Source organism: Miniopterus natalensis, chromosome 11 (genome assembly GCF_054644295.1).
Source record: "Miniopterus natalensis isolate mMinNat1 chromosome 11, mMinNat1.hap1, whole genome shotgun sequence".
NCBI lineage: Eukaryota > Metazoa > Chordata > Mammalia > Chiroptera > Miniopteridae > Miniopterus > Miniopterus natalensis.
In genome coordinates, this window is record NC_142091.1 from 59,574,908 (window position 1) to 59,582,450 (window position 7,543).

General features: G+C 40.9%; 1 pseudogene; it reads left to right on the top strand.

Moving 5' to 3' along the window:
- The first annotated feature begins 5,154 nt into the window (after positions 1-5,154).
- Positions 5,155-7,011, top strand: LOC148092038 (plasma protease C1 inhibitor pseudogene; annotated as a pseudogene).
- The last annotated feature ends 532 nt before the right edge of the window (positions 7,012-7,543 follow it).

Genomic DNA, 7,543 nt, shown 5'->3' on the forward strand with positions numbered 1-7,543 from the left:
AAGATATTTATCACAGCACTATCTATAATAGAATAAAATTGGAAATAACCTAAATATCAAAATAAAAAAGGATAGAGTAAGTTAGAGTACGCTAAAATGGCATTTTGAAGATTACACAAAAAATAATAGAAAAATTATCCTGAGGGAACAGACCTCTTTTTATTGTAAGCATAACATTGTTATTGTATATAATTTATATTTATCATATGATTACCATAATTACCAGTTATCATATGATTACTTAACGGACTCATACTAGAAACAATGCTGCCTGCTACTCTATCTGACACTGATATAATTCATGGTATTTAGTCTATTGCTGGGGAAGAAGTGAAAGAAAGCCTAAAGCCTAAAAGGAGGGCTTTATTCTAGCCATCTGACCCCAGCCCAGGGTTTTTTATTGAAGGGCTGGGGTCAGATGGGTAAGTTTTTTTATAGAAAACTTAGGGACCTACATGAGAATTCATTTTTAGCTAGACACCTTCCCCCAAGTAGAGATTTTTCTCTCAAATACCTCACAGGTAGAAGCCTTAAGACTGCATTCTGTATGTTGCCTACCTTGTTTTTCTTCTCTGAACATCATAATTTTGATTCCAGTAACTAGATAGAAACTACCTGGTCCAGATATCTATGTCAAAATACCTAAAAGATATTTTAATGCAGCATAATAAGATGGAAATTATGGGTGTTTTTTTTAATGTCCATATGTACAGTGGCCTAAAAGTGATATTCCCAAAGTGAAAACAATGGTTGGGTAAGTCCTTGAATTTTTAAAATTTTTATCAAAAGTTGTTACATTTTATAGTGAATGCTAATTGAATGGTTGGGCTGTTTTATCTTTTAATAGATTGCTAATAGAGACATGTCCTATCTAAAAATTAATAAATATATTAAAACTGTTTAGAATTTCATATACCTCTCCCATTTGCCTGATACATCCTTGTAGTCCTTTCCTGGCTTTTCCTCCCTGGTAACTCACTCCAACCAGACGTTCCCTTAGCTTTGGCACAGGATGCTTCTTCTACCTTTACTGTCACTCTCCCTGCCCCAAAACGCCTTCTCCTTCTTTAGACTCCAGCTCTCCTTTAAATTCCACATCTTCTCTTTGAAATGTCATCAACCCTCCACTCCCTTCTATGCAGAGTTAATCATTCCTCCTTGGTACAATCACTGTATTCGCAGAAGTATTTGTTGAAGTATTTATCACAGGCCTCTGCAATCATTTGCACTTTCTTTCTCCTAACAAATTGTGAACTTCAGGACAAGGACTCTGGTCATATTGACTTTTAAATCCCCAAAGGTTAGCACAGTGGATGGTACACACACACAGTGGTTAAAAGCAAATGGCTTGATACAAACTTTGACTCTGCCATTCACTAGCTGATGATTTGGGGCAACGCGTTTGATTTCTCTGTGCCTCAAAATCCACATCAGAAAGATGGGGAGCATGATATACATACCTCTATGATATAAATATGATAGATGAGGTGCTTGAAGTGCATAGTACTGTGCTTGACAGGCAGTAAGTATAGCGTATGATGACTTATTATTGTTAATTGTTACTATTGTTGTGACTGTTATTTTTAAGAACTCAAGTATTAATTAATTGAATGAATTGATGAATGAGTGAGCTATATGTTAGGTGGCCATCAGGCATCTAAATCCAAGCCCAGTTGATGGGAAGTTTTTCTTCTTTGCACTCCCTCTTTTTCTCCTTTAGCTCTGTCCTCATTGCCTCTTCTCAGTTAGTCTGATGTAAATTTACATATATGCAAAGTAAAAGCTTTCCTCACTACAACGGGTATGTTCTTTTTTATGAATAGATTGTGAATCTTTATTATAATGTGGAATCATTTTTACATTTGGTGTAGGTTAAGTCCTCAGAATGTCTTAATGCAACTGTAGCCATAATTGTCAGAGAGTGGAAATATGTCATTTTCACTTGATGTGGTTAAGGGAGTGAGTATATTTACATGTCTCCCAAACTAGGTTCTCTGTAATCACAGTTTCACATCCTATAGTAATAGGCCTAGAGCTACTTAGAATTTGTCATGAATAAGCACAATGACTCCCTAGGCAAATAACAGGAGATAATATCTACATTGAAGAGTAATGTTATATGCATAAAGTAAATGAACAGGTTTCCACAGCCTACACAAATGCTACAGTGAAAACAAGTGCTTATGACTTGTTACAGTCACAGCACTTACCACCTTTCATTACAGTTATTTGTTTCCATGCCTTTGAGGAGGGATCATACCTTATTCATTTTTGTATCTGCAACCTCAGCACAGTGCTTGGCACGTGATATATGTTTACTAAATATTTATAAATATATACTTAAATTTAAGTCAAAGTTGCATATAGCCCAAAGAGTTTCGTGTAATAGTTCATAGTGCCCAAATTACAGTAGTCTCTAAAATTTACAGTAAACATATTCTTCCTAAGACTAAATTTTTCCTAATATATTGTATTTTTCTTTTTTTTAAAATTGATTTCAGAGAGAAGAAGGGAAAGGGAGAGAGGGAGAAACGTCAGCCGAGAGAGAGTCATTGATTGGCTGCCTCCTGAATTCCTCCTACTGGAGATTGAGCCGCGCAACCGGTACGTGTGCCCTGACCGGGAATCAAACCATGACCTCCTTGGTTCATAGGTCGACGCTCAGCTGCTGAGCCACGCAGAACAGGCTCTTTTAACTTTCAGTTCAAATCTTAATGAAAAGCAAGAAGACAAACTCAGCAAGTTTATAACGTTTATCTTCTTTGCCTCCTAGTCAGATCCTGTTCCTGACCCCTTTACTTATGTTATACTATTGTTATAGAGAACATTATTCTCTCATTTTCAAGATAGAAACTTCAAGGTAACAGCATTCTTCTCTTTCCTACTCTGTTACTCCTCTCCTCCAAGTTGCAGGACTTACTGATGGGTTTCATATGAAGTAGGCAAAGGAAAGTGAAATAATAAATCCTGGGGTTCCTACCTGAACAACTCTCTAGATGGTGTAGTCATTTAATGAAATAGAGAAGAAAGGAGGGCCAATACTTTAGGGGTAAAAATGGTTAACAGGATCACTTTGGCTGCAAATAACAGAAAACTTTATCTCAAATTGAGCTAATAAGGAAATATGTTACCTCAGATAACAGAAAGTCAAGATATGGAAGACCCGAGGTATGGTTTACTGAGTCTCCTACTCTAGTTTTCAGTGATTCTCCTTGTCTTGGCCTCCTCTGGTGTTGGCTCCATACTCACATTGATAGCAAGGTTGCTTTCAGTTCGGAGCATCATATCCAGGGACAACATAAAGAGGAAGAAATGGGCCATATTGTCTAGCAACTACTTAGAAGGGAGAAAAATTTTTTCCAGAAGCCTCCCAGCAAACAGCTCCCATTTGGCTGAAATTTTTTCATATGTATATCTTTAACCAATCACTGATGAGAGATAGGATCATCATCATTAGCTTAGATCAGTCAAGATCTACCCCTAGTGCTGGGGGCAGGGTCATCTTCCTCTGAGCCATATGGTGAGGGAGGTGGAAGACCTAACACATCAAGACTCTGCACATAAGAAAGAAGGAGAAAATGGAGTTGAATAGGCAACCACCAGCATCTGCTACAAAAATCCATGGTTCTGTTTTTGCAAATTAAAGATATTTGTGCCCAGCCGGGCGTGGCTTAGCAGTTGAGTGTCGACCTAGGATCCAGGCGATCGGGGTATCGATTCCTGGTCAGGGCACATGCCCGGGTTGCAGGCTCGATCAATGACTCTCATCATTGATGTTTCTATCTCTCTCCCTCCCTCTCCTTTCCTCTCTCTGAAATCAATAAAGATATATTTAAAAATTATATATATATTTATATATTTGTGATACATTCATATGTAAAGGTCAAGAGGTGACTGAAAATAATGAGTCAGAATTTCAGAGAAGACTCTTAGCTGGAGATATAGGTTTGGGAATCGACAGCATAAGAAAGTGTTTAATCCTTGGGGATAGATTAGATCACCTTGGAAGAGGGCCTTAAATTGATTGTCTTTAAGACAGAGATAATAACATTACCTACCTTTGTGGATTATTATGAGAGTCAATTGAGATGAGTACAAAGCATTGGATACAAACTTCTAGTTTTAAAATAAATAAGCCACAAGGATGTAGTGTACAACACAGGGAATATAGTCCATTATATTGTGATAACTTTGCATGGTGATAGTCAATAGACTTGCTGTGACCTGAAACTAATACAATATTATATGCTAACTATACTTTAATTTTTAACATTTTTTAATTAGTTGTAGGATATAGATAAAATACCTACCCATCTTCCCCTGACTCTAACCGATAAATGAGAAGATGCAGAGACAAACCATCTTAAGAGAACAGAAAAAAAGATTCGTCAGGAAGAAAAATATAGTCTATCCTTGCGATCCTTGATCTACTAACTCAAACATACAGAGCCTTATACCTGAGAGAAGGTACTTCCGTTATCCAACCAGACCTCCTCCCAATACTCCATCCCAACTTTAAAGTTAGAAAACAAGACAATTATTCAGGAAATTGATTCAGTTTCCCCTCCGATACTCTTCACTTGCTAACATAGACTTATCTTCAACATCTTATTTTATTCTGTTCATGTTAGTGCTATTTAAGCTTTTATATGATGTTCATAAATATGTAATACCATTGATATGCCTAAAGTCTGCTTACAGACTTTTCAAGGGCACAGACTCCCTTCATTTCAATCACAGTAAATCCCTCTGACATTAATAGGAATTCCACATAAATAGGAAAAGGGTGAAAGAGCTCTTAAAGCTTATACTGCTTGCTGTAAGGTATCCTCGAAAGCTTGTTGGGCGTCTTTATTCACAGAGTTCAGTAAGTCAAATCAAGTGTAAGAAACTGTATCCAAAATGTGGATCTAAGTTAAATAAAAATATAAAACACAGGGCCAACTTCAGGCAATTTTCCTGAAGAAAATTCTTCAGATCAGATTTATCTAACAAATTCATATTCTGGCCAAATGTGGCTTAGAACATTTTTATTAAGTGAGTTTTAAAATATTTCACAATGGAATGGGGGTGGACCCCTCCTCATGGGGTAAGGGGATGACCTCAAAGCTGGCTCTGAAGCAGGTCCAGGTCCTGGCTGGCGTCACCGCCCAGATGGCCTCCAGGCTGATTCGGCTGACCCTCCTCCTGCTGCTGCTGCTGCTGGCTGGGGATAGAGCCTCCTCAAATCTGAATGGTACCAGCTACAGTCCAATGGATCCAGAGAACCTGCCAGCAGAAAGCAAAGGAAGCATCTCAGAGAAAGAGATCCCCAAGAATCAATCCATTCAACACACAGTGGGCTCTTCCCCCATGCCAACAACCAAGTCAACCATCCTAAGAGCCAATACCACTTTGCAAACCACCTCCCAGCCCTGCATCCAGTCAACAACTCAACTCACCCAACCAACTACCCATCCCACTACTGGGCCCCTCTGCTCAGGGCCTGTCATTGACTGCCCTGACTTGGAGAGTCCTTCAGCAAGATCATGTTGGGGAGGCTTTGATAGATTTCTCCATGAAGCCCTACAGTGCCTTCTCTGCAGTGAAGAAGGCCAAGACCAACATGGCCTTATCTCCTTTCAGTGTCCCCAGCCTGCTTATTCAGGTCCTGCATGGGGCAGGGACAGCAACAAGAACCTGGAGTTCGTCTTCTCCAACCCCCAAGAACTCTGCCTATGTCCACCAGGCTGCAAATGCCTTCATGTCCTAAGGCTTCACCTCAGCATCTCAGATATTCCACAGCCCAGGCCTTGCCATATGGGATGCCTTTGTGAATGGCTCTCAGAACCTGTATGGCAGTCCCAGGGTCCTGGGAAACGACAGTAATGTCAAGGTGGAGCTCATAAACACCTGGGTGGTGAAGAAGACCAACCACAAGATGAGCCACCTGCTAGACAGCCTACCCTCCGACACCCAACTTGCCCTCATCAATGTGATATACCTAAGTGACAAGTGGAAAACAACATTTGATCACACAAAAACTAAGAGGAAACCCTTTCACTTCAAATCCTCTATGATGAAAGTGTCCATGATGCCCAGCCAGTGTTGCTCAGTGGTTGAGTGTGGACCTATGAACCAAGAGGTCACCAGTTTGATTCCCAGTCAGGGCACATGCCCAGGTTGCCTGCTCAGTCCCCAGTAGGGGGCATGCAGGAGGCAGCCGATCGATGATGTTTCTCTCTAATTGATGTTTCTATCTCTCCCCCTTCCTCTCTCTCTCAAAAAAAAAAAAAAAGTTTCCATGATGATTAGCAAGAAGTATCCGGTGGCCCATTTCACTGACCTGACATTGAAGGTCAAGGTAGAGCAGTAGCAACTCTCCACCACCTGAGCATGGTGATCCTCGTACCGCCAAACACAAAACACAGTCTCAAAGACATGGAGGAGGCTCTCAGTCTCTCTATCTTCAAGGTCATCATGAGGAAGACGGAGATGGCCAAGATCCAGCCCACTCTCCTGATGATGCTCTCCTGACATCAAAGTCAAGAGCAACCAGGACATGCTGGCAGTCATGGAGAAACTAGAATTTTTTTACTTTTCTTACAACCCTAACCGTGCAGGCTGACAGAGGACCAGGATCTTCAGATTTTTGTGATGTAGCATCAAACGATACTGTAACTGACGGAGACCCTGATAGAGCTGGCTGTGGCCTCAGCTATCTCTATGGCCCACACTTTGCTGATCCTTGAAATGCAGCAGCCCTTCCTCTTGCTGCTCAGAGGCCAGCAGCATAGGTTCCCTATATTCACGGGGTGGGTGAGCATGACCCAGGGCCTGAGACCTGCAGGAGGCAGGCAGGCTAGGGCAAGCCCTACCCTTCAAGCCTCAGCTAACCCAGTTGCAGACCTCCTGCTGCCTGCCTGGACTTGCCCCCAGCCACCTCCCGCCTCTGGTGTCCTCTGTCCTCCACCTGACGGAGTCCCTCAGCCTCTGATAAAGGGACCTGCTTCTAGCGTCCCTTCCCTGTGACTCACCAAACCACTTTTTGCAGCTTTCTCTGGTTCAAGTTCACTAGACTCTACAAATAAAACCTGGCAGACAATGGGAAAAACAAACAAACCGAAAAGAAAAAAAAACCACTGTTTCACAAGACCTATTAAGACCTGGACAGTCTTGGGGAAAACTATGGTATTATTCTTAAGTTAATTTCTACATCTTTATGCCTTTCCCCCTCCACTGCTCCTAACCAGCCCTCTGAATCATCAAGAGCTATTCTGTGGAGACTCACTGGAGCCGACCACTATTACAGGCTCTAGAATTGTGCTCTGACATAACATTAAAGAATTTTAGAGCTGGAAGGAAATAAAATTCTCAGCTCCAACTGTGATTCTGAAGGTTGAAGAATTAGAAGGCCAGAAAATTCAAATACTTTTCCCAAAGTGAAATAAGCTAATACTAGTTCCAAATCTGTGGTTCATTTTGTGGCCTACTCAGGGTCTAGGACTCATTTTTGGCAAGTCTTCTTTTTTTGTTATGAAGCAGCAAACTAATTTGACCCAAG